The following is a 13793-nucleotide window of genomic DNA, read 5'->3' on the forward strand; positions in this document are numbered from 1 at the left end:
CCACCATGGGGTGGCTGGAAACCTACCCTGTGCCTCACGCCACTGCCCGTAACACCATCCTGGGCCTTGAAAACCAAGTCCTGTGGAGGCATGTTACCCCTGAGAGAATTGAGTCAGACAACGGGACTCATTTTAAAAATAGCCTCATAAACACCTGGGCTAGGGAACATGGCATTGAGTGGGTGTACCACATTCCTTATCATGCACCTGCTGCTGGCAAAGTGGAGCGATGCAATGGTCTGCTAAAAACCACCTTGAAAGCTTTAGGCGGGGGGACTTTTAAAGGTTGGGAACAGCATTTAGCCAAGGCCACCTGGCTAGTTAACACCCGAGGTTCCACCAACCGAGCTGGGCCTGCCCAATCTGAACCCCTGCAAACAGCAGACGGGGATAAAGTTCCAGTGGTACACATGAGAGGCATGCTAGGGAAAACTGTTTGGATTGATTCTACCTCAGGCAAAGACAGACCCAACCGTGGGGTTGTTTTCACTCAGGAACCAGGGTGTACCTGGTGGGTGATGCAAAAGGATGGAGAAGCACGATGCATACCTCAGGGAGACCTTAGTTGGGGTTGAATTGCCCATAACACTGTGCCTGTATCCATATCTGTATGTATATATGTATATAATTAGAGTAATGCATGTGTGTATATAATTTAAATGTTTAAGCTCAATGTAGCATGTTGGAATGGGAAAAATTCGGGGTGGATTATGTCGGGGGTTTGTGGAAAGCTGGCTTCTAGAGAAGGGGCATGCCGACGTAGATAGATTGCTTCTTAACAAGCCGCTTCTTAACAATAGCCATATTCAGCCAACTATTAATTAGATACCTGCGTCCAATCAGCGATCTATGTCACCATAACCTTGGCTGCAACATAGAGGTGGTGGGAGCCATCGAGAATGCGTTAATTGGTAACAAGAATGCAGAAATCAGGCATTATAGATAAACATAGATACATGTTAAGGCAAGTAGCCAAACTTAGGGCGTGGAAGTATATAACCAATAATATTGTACGATTACAGAATATGCATGGTCTAGTTAACTACACTATAAAACTGTATACTGTAGATCAATAAACTGAAGCTTGTAGTAAACCCAAATTGGATTGTCAAGCCTCCGTTTCTCGGCATAATGGTGACCCCGACGTCCACGGGTCTCGCTCCCCTTTTGGCTGGATCTATTTGGGAGGCGATGTAGCCACGACCGAGAAGGCATCTGGCTCCGACACCCAGGAGGGTCAAAGCAGTGGGCGCACTGATCAGACGACTGTACAGACAGGATCTGGACACTGCCGGACTTGCGAGGTGGATTTCGCACACACCAGAGAGGAAAAGTGGCCAATAACCTCGAGGGGTGGAAGTGAGTGCGCAGTTCCGTAAATCGGAATGGAGAGGCAAGCTGCTTTTGATTTGTTATCTTGCTTTTTAGAAAAACGGGGGATTAAGGTTAAGGACATAAAGAGTGATTTAATGGCGTTGACAACATGGGGGTTGGCTAAAGGTTGTTTTATTGACCCTAATACCGTTTTTGACCGTGATGAATGGCAGAAAGTAGGAGATAAGGTGAGAGATGCTATGTGTGATGATGAGAAACTGGGGAAAAAGCTAGGTAAAACATGGAAGATAGTTAGTACTGCTTTGGACCAATATTATGCAGAACGGAAAGCAGCTAAGGCTGCTGCTGAACGCTTGAGACCACCTTCCTCATCCTCTGAAGAGCAGCCGTGGCCGCTCCCCCCATTAACAAACACAGTACATATTCCCCCTACTAATCCATTTGCTGAGCCCTCTGAGGATGCGGTCAAGCCTTCCGCTCCGATCGAGTCTTCTGACCCAGTATCTCACGGGGCAGTTTCTCAGTCACCCGGCTTGCGGGGCCCCAATCTCCCACTTACTGGGAGTCTGGCCGCTCCCGGTGGGGTCGGGCCAGGGTCTGTGAATCAGCGTGAAGCTATGTGGAAGCTGATTGCTGCACAGGCGGCACAGGAGGGGGAGTTAAGAGGCTGCAACTGACATGCTGAGTGCATTCCCAATAGTTTTCGAACCAAATGCCGGGGGGGGGGGTTTACTGCTAGTATTTCACCTTTAGATTGGAAATTATTATCACAGTTACAAGCTACTGTTAGTGAGTTTGGAGTTACAGGGGAACCCAGTAAACAAATGTTAGATTATATCTGGGGGTCAGGACTTCTGCTCCCCTGTGATATTAAAAGCATTATTAAATTGATACTTACTCAACATCAACAATTGCTGTTCAATGCTCATTGGCAGGCATTCTGCCAGGAGTCGGTGGGTCTAGATCGCCAACAAGGTGACCCACTATATGGAGTTACTCTGGATGAATTGATGGGGTTAGGTCCTTATCTAAGAAGTGAGGCTCAGGCATTCGTGGGACCAGAAAGGATTAGAGAATCTATGGATTTGGCTCGACAAGCTTTGAACAAGTTAAAGGTACCTGGTGGTCTTCCGTCCTACATGTCTATAAAACAGGGACGGGATGAGCCGTTGGGGTCCTTTGTAGATAAGGTATCAGCAGCGATCAAAACAGCAGGAACAGCTGAGTACATGCAAGGTGCTATATTAAAGCAGTGTATATTACAGAATGGGAATGCTTCAATCCGAAACCTTATAATGACTTTTTCAGGGAATTGGTCTATAGAGGAACTTTTAGAAAGGGCTACTATGATTCTCACAGGCGATCAGGCTATGTTAGTCGGTGCTATTGAGGAACTAGGAAAGGGCTTGAAAGCACAGGCAGAAACCTCTCATAGTCAAGTTCTAGCCGCACTCGCACCCCTCCAACAGCCAAGGCCACCTCCAGCAACTCGAAAAACAAAGCTCCATTGTTTTCGCTGTGGACAGCCAGGGCACTTTCGGCGAAACTGCTCTGCTGGAGCAGTATGGTGTTCTCATTGCCAGACCCCGTCACACAGCTCTGCAGCTTGTCAGAGATCCCAGGGAAACGGGAATCGGAGCGCGAAAGGGGCCCGCGCTATGACACAAATTGCGCCAGCCCAATTTCAGCCGCCTTACAACCAACCACTCCAGCCTCCTCACAGCCAGTTACCTGGCAACCAGCCACTGTCGGGAGCCTCGGGGTGGACCTGGCAACCGCAGTAGACGTTACCTTGGTGGATACCTCCCCCAAGCGGATACCTACTGGAATTACAGGACCAATTATAATCAGAAGGCAACCTATGGGTGCTATTCTGATCGGGCGTTCATCTGCAACCATGAAAGGACTGGACATTTTAACTGGATTAATCGATGCTGATTTTCAGGGTACAATTGACATTATGGCTCGGACATTTTATCCACCTATTCATATTCCTGCTGGATCTAAAATTGCTCAACTTGTGCCTATACCACAGTTGCTCCAAAGTCCATCTGGCCGGTCTCATCGAGGAGCAAGAGGTTTTGGCTCCACAGGCCCTGCGGTTATGCTAACAGTGGATTTGAGGCAACGTCCGCAAAAACGGATATCTTTGGAATATTCTGGCCATCGGATACAATTATCAGCACTTTTGGATACTGGAGCTGATGTCACGGTACTGGATGAAAACAAATGGCCTGCTCACTGGCCAGCATATGCATCTGGAGCTACTGTTTCTGGTGTAGGAGGTATCACCATGGCTCGTCGGTCACCACGTTTAAAAATTACCATCGATGACAAAGTTGTGGACTGTGTGGTACAGTTGTTACCACTTCCCCCAGGAGTAAATGCTTTAGTAGGCCGTGATGTTTTGGCCCAAATGGGAGTTGTATTAACATCGGAATCGCATTTCTAGAGGGGGCCATTGCATGGACTTTCCCCATCTGTCTCACCTGGATTACAAATGAACCTATATAGATGGAGCAATGGCCTCTAAAAAAGGAAAGTCTGGAACAAGCACACTCCTTGATACAAGAACAATTCCAACAGGGACACTTGCGTTTATCTACTAGTCCATGGAATACTCCAATTTTTGTTATAAAGAAAAAATCTGGAAAATATAGACTGCTCCATGATCTGTGTGCTGTAAATGAACAGATGCAACCTATGGGAGCCTTACAACCAGGGCTCCCCAATCCCAGCATGCTACCAGATGAATGGTTTCTACTTGTTGTGGACTTAAAAGACTGTTTTTTCACCATTGAACTACATCCAGACGACATGCAGCGTTTTGCTTTTACGCTGCCCTCAATTAACCGTGAGGCACCTGTACAACGTTTTGAATGGACTGTATTACCACAGGGAATGCGGAACTCACCGACACTTTGTCAACTCTATGTGGATGCTGCTCTCAGGCCTCTTCGGACGGCCTGGCCAGAAGTAATCATCTATCACTACATGGATGATATATTACTGGCGCAGAGCGCACCTTTTACTGCAGATCAGTTACATACCCTGACTAATCACTTGCGTGCTCAGGGCCTTACAATCGCCCCTGAAAAGGTACAGAACACATCACCATGGCGATATTTGGGATGGACAATAACAGACCATCAGGTTCGTCCTCAAAAACTGCAAATTCACACAAACATCCAAACCCTACATGATGCTCAGAAACTGATGGGTGACTTACAATGGCTTCGTCCGGTCATTGGTATTCCTAATGAACTGTTAAATGTCCTGCGGCCTCTACTGAAAGGCACTGAGCCAGCTACAAAAGTCACCCTCTCTACAGCACAGCAGGCGGCGATCCGGACTATCTCAGAACGTGTTGTACAAAATCATACATCTCGTCGTCTACTTGATGTGCCACTAAATATCACTGTGCTAACTGGCTCTCAATACCTTTTGGGTGCCATCACTCAGCATAAAAAGAAAACGGGGGAAAATACCCCCACCACAAATGAGGATTACAATGTTTTGGTGCTGGAATGGTTAGCACCACCCCTTCAACCACGAAAAACAATTCAGGAAAACATAATTACAATGGCAAATCTTATCAAACGCGGCCGCCAAAGGATAAGGGAGATCCAAGGAACATCGCCAGGGAAAATATAGGTACCACTGAAGCTGGATGACCTGAACTGGTACTTACAAAATTCTATGGAACTTCAGGCAGCGTTGCTGGAAGAGGGAACGCTCATCAGTATCTGACCTCTCCAGCCTTCTACGCTGGCATGGATGTCTAATCACCGATGGCTAATAAAGCCATTGCGGTCATCCTCTCCGCTTTCAGGAGCAGTGACTGTTTATACAGATGCTGGCAAACGCTCCCGTAAAGCTGCTGCGACGTGGATGGAGGAGAAGCAATGGCGACACAAAATTATTCCTGCAACACCGGAGGACTCTTTACAGACCTTGGAACTATCAGCAGTGGTCTGGGTCTTCACCAACTGGATAGACCAACCTGTTAACATCGTCACAGATTCTCTCTATGTCGCAGACATTGCTAACAGAATTGAGGAAGCAATGGTTAAGGATGTGCAAAAACGCCGACTAGCGGAACTATTGATGGTGCTTAAACGCACCTTTGGCCAAAGGACTGACCCATATGCCGTGTTGCATATAAGAAGTCATCAGTGGTCAGAGGGCCTTGGAGAAGGCAATGCCAGAGCGGACCGATTGGTAGCGGTGGCGGAAGCTCCAGTGTATTCCTTTGAGAGGGCCCGCCACGCACATATGAACTTTCATCAAAATGCAAGGGGTCTCCATAAGAGTTTTTGGATTCCACTGGCAGAAGCCAGGGCCATAGTGCGGGCCTGCCCTATTTGTAGTTTTCATAACCAGGGTGTTGGTTTGGGTATGGGAGTGAACCCCAAGGGGCTACAAGCTAATGAGTTATGGCAGATGGATGTAACACATTTCCCTGAATTCGGTAGATTAAAATATGTCCATGTTTGCATTGACACATACAGCCACATGATATGGGCAACATTACAGCCCGGCGAAAGAGCCCGGGATGTTATAAGGCACCTTACTAGTTGCTTTGCCGTATTGGGCAAACCCAAAGCTATCAAAACAGACAATGGACCAGCTTATTGTAGTGCCTTGGTGAAAAAATACATGCAACTTTGGGATATAAAACATACTACAGGAATTCCTCACTCCCCAACGGGGCAGGCAATGGTAGAACGAGCAAATGCAACAATAAAGGGTTACCTGGCAAAACATAAGGAGGTCTCAGATATAGTAGAGAAAGGCTTTCTAAAACCCTGTTTGTACTAAATCATCTGTGTATATTTGGAGATCAGGACTTACCACCTATCTTAATTCATCACAAGGGAGTGGCACAGCCACCGGTACCACGCATGAAGGTCCTATATAAGGACCCCAAAACAGGCATCTGGGAGGGTCCAGTAGAGGTCATATATTCTGGCAGTGGTTATTTTTGTGTATCTTCCTCCACAGGCCCCCTTTGGGTTCCTAGCCGCTGGGTGAAGCCTGCACTTGATCAACCTGGCACGGCTACAGGTGCCCCCGATACCGCCGATCGATGAAACACCACGACTGATCCGGCTTCTACATTGTGCTCTTGATCCTATCTTGCGGCAAGCTGGGGTTCCAGTCGAGCGTTGGCAAACTTTATTAGAATTAAGAGATATTATAAATAGATTAGGCTCTGTACCCCCTTACCTGAATAGATACCCTTGTAGAAATTGTGCTAAGCTGTGGTGTCAGGCATGGTTACTTATTAAGTGTGGTATTTGTAAGAAACGGTGGTGGGTCCATCAAGAAGTGTATAATACTTGTTGCTTGGCGTGCATTAATACACACATAACTCAAATTGATTTTGCCTATAACGGGCTGCAACGAGCTTTAGCCGCATTTACAGGGCTGCCTGATTGGCAAGGTTTGCAATTATTTGAATCTGAAGAGCAAAAAGTTATAGCCTGGTTACGTTGGGAGGCCCAAGATGCAGTAAATTGGGCAACATCAAACTCTGGGTCTCAAATTTTGAGAGCAGTGTGCACCGATCGGGCTTTAGAAAGGATCCCGAAGTATTGGGTTATCAGAGAATATGAATGGGAACGCACTAAAAGGCGTTTTGCTCCTGTACATACTGTGCATGTTAGGGGTTGTTCTGGCAGATGCTACCGATGCAAACGCCAATAATCCCCTCCATTCAATTGAGCCCAGGAAAAATCTGTGGGTCACCTGGGCAAATCAAACACGTACTAGTGCTTTTTGCCTTGTGCTTGCATCAGCCACTGACCCTTTTCGCACATGTTTACTTGGTATCCCAGGCTTTGATAATACTAGCTTCGCATGGTTTTCAACTAACAACTGCTCACGAGCTGCCAATGTTAGCCATTGTACTGCTCTCTTGTTGTCGGGTCTTAATACCTCATTGCCATGGGATCCTCAGGAGTTGGATCTCTTGGAGAGCCGAGCTCTTAATGCAAGTGGCAATGAAACAGGCTGCATAACTTTTGGTAGCCCCATAGTGATTCCTAACAGCACCTGGTTGACTCCCCATACGGCAGAATATGCTAACATCTCTGCCCAATGTGGTCCACATGGAAGTTATGGCTGGGGCAGTGGTTATGTACAAATTTGGGCCAATGAAAGTGCCCTTGCCCTTCCATCAGGTGTATTTCTCATTTGTGGAGACCGTGCATGGCAGGGAGTTCCGAAAGGTGCTTATGGGGGACCATGTTATTTGGGCAAACTCACTTTACTTGCCATGAATAAAACCACTGCAGCCAATTTAATGCGGTCCAGAAAGAGACGCAGTCTTACTTTGGATGCAAACTGCAATGATGAAGTAGGCCTATGGAATAAACCGTCTCGGGTTTTTGCTTCCCTTTTACCACACGTGGGCACTGCACATGCATTAAAAACCATAGGGAGATTGGCCTGCTGGGTAAGCAAGCAGTCAAATGTTACTACAGAAATAATAGAAAAGCTATCCGCAGACATGGATAGCTTAAGGCATTCCATACTGCAGAATCGTGCTGCCATAGATTTTCTGCTGCTTGCTCAGGGGCACGGCTGTGATGAATTTGATGGTATGTGCTGTTTCAACCTTACCAATCATGGTGAGTCAATACATAAACAACTTCAATGGCTTAAGGAGCATACAGCAAAGATAACAGTGCAAAAGGGCGATGGCCTATTCGGAATTCCATGGGGCGACTGGGGTATAACAGGATGGCTTCGCTATATCTTGCAAGTAGGATTAGTGATTTTACTTGTCCTTGTTGGCATAGCTGTTATTCTACCTTGTGCTTTGCAATGCTTGAAAAAATCATTATCGCAGACAGTGAATCAGCTTTGGCTTGCACAAATGCGTAAAGAAAACAGGGGAATTGTGGAAAGCTGGCTTCTAGAGAAGGGGCACGCCGACATAGATAGATTGCTTCTTAACAAGCCGCTTCTTAACAATAGCCATATTCAGCCAATTATTAATTAGATACCTGTGTCCAATCAGCGATCTATGTCACCATAACCTTGGCTGCAACATAGAGGTGGTGGGAGCCGTCGAGAATGCATTAATTGGTAACAAGAATGCAGAAATCAGGCATTGTAGATAAACATAGATACATGTTAAGGCAAGTAGCCAAACTTAGGGCGTGGAAGTATATAACCAATAATATTGTACGATTACAGAATATGCATGATCTAGTTAACTACACTATAAAACTGTATACTGTAGATCAATAAACTGAAGCTTGTAGTAAACCCATATTGGATTGTCAAGCCTCCGTTTCTCGGCAGGGGTTGAGAATTTCTTCCCATTCCTGTTACTAAGCAACAAATAGTTAGATGTTTAGAGCGATCAAGTCTTTTGTAAAAGACAAAAGCTGGGTTTTGGGCAGGGCACGGTAAGGGAAGAGCCAGCCCTGGGAACGCTCTCGTGGTTTGGACGCTGAGGAGAGAGGCTGCTCTCTCTCTGCTTTCCAGCTGCTACCAGAGCGAATCCAACTGTGCCCTGTTTCTCTTCTCTCCTGGCTGGGTGAGCTTTGATTCAACTTTTCTTCCCACTGGGAAGGGCGCGTTTCCCCGGGCTGCGTTTCCTCGCGGCTGCCGCCGGGAGAGTCCGGCTGCCTCTGCTGCCTGCCCCTGCCCTCTGCCACACGAGACCGTGGTGTCTGCTGTGACTGCAGAAATCCTTGCTACCTCGCTGCTAGCCAGGAGGGAGCCAGTGCCTGACCCTGCCTCCCTGCTTTCTGCCGCTCCGAGCTGCCTGGCTGCCTGCTTTCTCATCCTGCTCGCCATCATCCAGCTGCCTGAGGCTGACCTGGCCCTGCGCCATAGCACCACCTGCAGCCGCTCGGGAGTCATCACACCTGCCCTGCCAGGCCGGGAGCTCAACAGCGCCCCTGCTGCTTGCAACAGTGATTACACCACACGGGAAAGGGCTTGGCAGCTCACAAGTTACCTGCTATTGGTTTTCTGGTTCTTGTTGTGGTTGCTATTATTGTTATTGTTTGTTTATAGATACTAGTAAAGAACTGATATTCCTTTTTTCCCATACTTTTGCCTGAAAGCCCTTGATTTACAAAATTAAATAATTCGGAGGGAGGGAAAAAAGAAAAATCACATTCTCTGTTCTAAGGGAGGGTTCAACCTCTTTTGGGAGACACCTGTCTTTAAAACCAAGACAGGAGTCTTGCATGAAATACAAAAAGACCAAGGAGAAGATATATTTGATTGGTTAACCTCATGGATACCTAACTTAAATGCAATCTTAAGAAAACTGATTGGCGTAATTACAATAGTTTTAACATTAATTTTTAGCACATGGATTCTGTGATAAATACATATTCTAATATTGGCTTTTCGCAAATATTAAAATGGATGCTATGTGTATAATTTTGATTCTTACAAAAGTAGCCTTGTTATGAAGATATAGTTGTGTAATAATAACTAATGGCTTCATTTCTGTTGCTAACTAAACTTAGACATAGTAGTGAAATAGCTAATATGGTTATTTTAGAATACTTGTGGTTAACTTACAATAACTGAACCCCCTGCTTGATTGGGTAATATCCAAAGAACAGTGTGATGAAGACCCCTGCCACTGACATTTCAACTATCAGCAACTATCATCTGCAGAGACCACGGAACAGGGCTCAAGCTGGGGGTGATAACACGACTGACCAAGACCCCAGCCAAGAGGACAGCGCATGCTCTAAAAAGGCAGACCAGAGGAGGGGCCATGCTAAACAGTTCCTAGAACATGCAAACTAGTTTGGGGGAAAGTTTGAATATGTATAATTGCTTATGAATATGTATTAGGCTGATATAATGGGAAGAGTATTTAAAGAGTGTCTCCATCAGTGACAGGCGTGCTTCTGGCTAAGTGCCAAGCACCCAGCACTGTAACTTTGCTTTATTGTCTTTGTCCCCTATTGTCCTTTATTAAACTTTTACATTTCAACAGGAGAGTGAAACTTCATTTTTCACAGATTCTATTCCAAATTTACAAAATTGGATCTAAAAAAATGTGTAAATCTAACAAAAGCAACTTCCTCTAAAAACCTCAAAAGAATAGACAACTGTTCTACTGAAGCTTGTTTACATAGTATCCAGATCTCTAATAATGTTGCTAAGACCCTAAAAATTTAATAAATTTTAGTTTTTTAAATTAATGATTATATGTTTGTAGTTTTCTGCAAGTATTACTTCAGAATATTTGTGTCTTCACCCTTATTGTCACGGTGGGTAAAAGAAAAAACCTTTCCTTAAATATAACTTTAATTTACATACCTCTTCTTAGCTTCTCAAGGTAAAGCATAAATAATAAGTAGAAACAATTGAGTTTCACTACATTTTTGATTCCCCTGTGGCAATCAGACTATTATATAATTCATGTGTATTTGTTTAGATTATTGTAAAATTGTCTAACACTTGATACGTTAAGCAAGAATAGGCGGAATTCTGAACTTCACTGAATAAGAATGCTGGATTAAGAAGCGTGAAAGGAAGTGAAAGAGTTACTGACCATCTATTGAACGCTCCAATCTCTACAAGCAAGAAGCTACCTCCACGAACTCTTCTTTGTTCCTGATTTGCATCTCATCCTCCTATGATTTTAAGATTCAAGGAGTGGGAAACAACCTATCCTACAAAGACTAATAACCACTCAAATAAAATTACTTATTGGATTGTCCTCAACTACCATGAACACTCTGAATTTAACACCATATCCTATTGTTGGAGGTTGGGGGATTTTCCCCATTCTGTTGCAAGGAAACGATAACGAGCAGGTACTTTAGAGACAAAAGATGTAGCCAGGGTGTGGTGAAGGGAGCACCTGGCCGTTGGTGACTTCACTTGTTCTCCGAGCATTGGAGTGGGACAGTGAAGCTGCTGTTTACTCTTTCGCTGTGGCCACGGGAGTCCAGTTCTGCACTGCTTTATCTGCCTTGGTGGGTGAGCCTCCGTTTGGGAAAAGCACAGGATTCCGATACTCTTCCCCCCCAACCCCCCCACCCCCTGGAGCGTGCGTGTCTCCCCGGCTTCGTTCAAAGCTGCGGAGGAGGAGCCTGGCTGTCGCTGCCCTGCGCCCCCTCCTGCTGGAATGCACTGTGGCTTCTGCCACAACTGCAGTTTCTACCACCTTTTGCTTACTAGCCCGGCCAGCCCTGCTGTTCCAGTTTGCGGCTCTGAGCTCCCTGCAGCCCGTCCTGCTGTCCAGCCCGTCTGCCATTATCCACGTGAGACAGGGAGCTGACTTCACTCCACATCTCCCCCTGCAGCTGAATGGGAGTCATTGCACCTGCCCTGCCTGACTGGGAGCTCAACAGCACCCTTGCTGGCTGTGACCATAACTGCACCAATGGGGAAAGTGCCTGGCAGCCCAGAGCAAGCTGCCACCAGGTTTCTGGGTTTGTTTGTTGTTGCTACAGTTGTTGCTTTTTTGCCTCGTTATAGATACTAGTAAAGAACTGTCATTCCTTTTTTCCATATCTTTGCCTGAAAGCCCTTGATTTCAAAGTTATAATAATTTGGAGGGAAGGGGAGCTCATATTCTCTATTCTAAGGGAGGTTCCCACCTTCCTTAACAGACACCTGTCTTTCAAACCAAGACACCTATAATCTCTTGGTTTATCACTAATCATTTTTTAAAAAATATATATCTGTGTTACATAATTTAATACACAAATACATAAACTGTAGCAAAAAACAGGTGCTTCCTATCAAAATCAATTACATATTTAACACCTTTCAGGGAAGTAGAGCTTAGGAGATCAATGTTCACTAAAAGCACTCATCAATGGTATGCACATGCATGGTGAACACTTTTATACCATGGAGGCAAGAGGTATGTGTACTACCACTCCATGAGGTAAAAGTCAAAATGTCTGCAGCCAAGGGTTGGATTGTGACAGGACCTGTTGCGGTTTAGAGGATGGTATAGCAGACCTTACCATAGAGCTTCTCTACCCAGCCTGGTTCAGCGCCTCAGTGCACCAAACCCTATGTCCCAGGGCTGGACACCGTGCTCTCACTGGCTGGGGAGCCATAAGGCTAGCTCTGGTTTGTCTGCTTTTACAACCAGCGGTGATAAAGGAGGCAAGGAGGGTCTATGCATCGTGTCCATGGAAGATGTTTATTCGCACGGTGCAGCAGAGGCCAACTGACGAACGGCGAGAGAGGACTCACACACGACTTAATATAAGTCATAAAGCAAGCTCCATTTTATTTCACCAAACAAGAAACTTATATACTGTTACAGATGTTTCTAATTATAGCTACACACGTATCTGCAGTTTGTTCTCACATATTCAGGGATCCTCCTGGTGGCTCCCTTATTTTTTTCTCATAACACTTTTGACTCCCTATCTTTTTTCATGACATTCTTCTCACAGCTCAGAAGCACAGCTGTGGTTCTTAGGTATTAGGTTCCCACGACAGTTTGCTAGGATTTTTACTGAGGCCTGACTATGCTGAGGCTTTGTTCAGGCCTGCTCAACTAACACAAGTTTTGCTGGAAAACTGTGTTTTCCAACAGCCAACGACCTCCCAGAGTCAGAGATGCCTCGTGGGCAAAGGCCTCACATGCACAGCCACATGTGGTGCATAGACACGTGGTGCATAGACACATGTGGAGCATAGACAGCAAGATAGTGGAGGGTGAGGAGTTTTACAGGGAAACAGAGAGGGGCGGGGACAGCACATTGGCCCAGGGACTTCTGGGCACAGGGGAGGTACATGGGCGGAGTTAAGAGTACAGGAATCAATAGGGAAAACTCGAGGGAGTGGCCAGGACCACGTGGGGTTAGGGTACAGGAACCAATAGGGAAAACTGGAGGGCGTGGTCAGGACCACGTGGGGTGGGGAAGGCAGGACAATAGGTGACAAGTACATTCATTAAGAAATAGGTGGAGGACCTGCAGTTATTATCACAACAAGGACCTTTCACCCCTGAAACAGCAAAAGCTTATCTCTTTTTCCCTTTGGCTCAGTCAGCAGAATAGCTTGCCTTGTGGTGAATTATCTCGGCTGAAAAACATCCTTAGCCAGCACTAAACATCCTGCCTTGAATGAATGGCAAAGGAGAAGCAAAAATTCATGACTGACAGACACAGCACTTTTACAAACTATAAAAACCACTATCATTTTCATAAAATCAGAAACCTCTTACACACTGAGTGTGTGGGAAGTTGTCCTCAAAGCTGAGATGTCAGCCTCGAGTTACTCTTTTGGAAGGTGAGTGAAAGGAGACATCTGTACACCACTGTCATTTGTTGGTAAGTGACATTGGCTCCTAATCTATACTATTTCTTCACTAGCTGTAATATAGGTACCTTTATTATTGTGCACTCTCTTATGAACCTACTACTAGTGTTTCTTTTGTTTATCCTGTGTAGTACTATTTGTTAAAGTCTTATGTCTGTTTTTCTTTGTGTCTA

General features: G+C 45.6%; 1 long non-coding RNA gene and 1 pseudogene across 1 annotated transcript in view; one reads left to right on the forward strand and one right to left on the reverse strand.

Annotated features, from left to right (window-relative positions):
* The window catches only part of LOC146425649 (uncharacterized), a 563016-nt gene that overhangs the window by 535819 nt on the left and 13404 nt on the right, over positions 1-13793 (reverse strand). The window lies entirely within an intron of this gene.
* Positions 2014-3119, forward strand: LOC146425659 (endogenous retrovirus group K member 5 Gag polyprotein-like; annotated as a pseudogene).

The sequence above is a fragment of the Lichenostomus cassidix genome, chromosome W (genome assembly GCF_008360975.1).
Source record: "Lichenostomus cassidix isolate B80296 chromosome W, HeHo_3.0, whole genome shotgun sequence".
NCBI classification, from domain to species: domain Eukaryota; kingdom Metazoa; phylum Chordata; class Aves; order Passeriformes; family Meliphagidae; genus Lichenostomus; species Lichenostomus cassidix.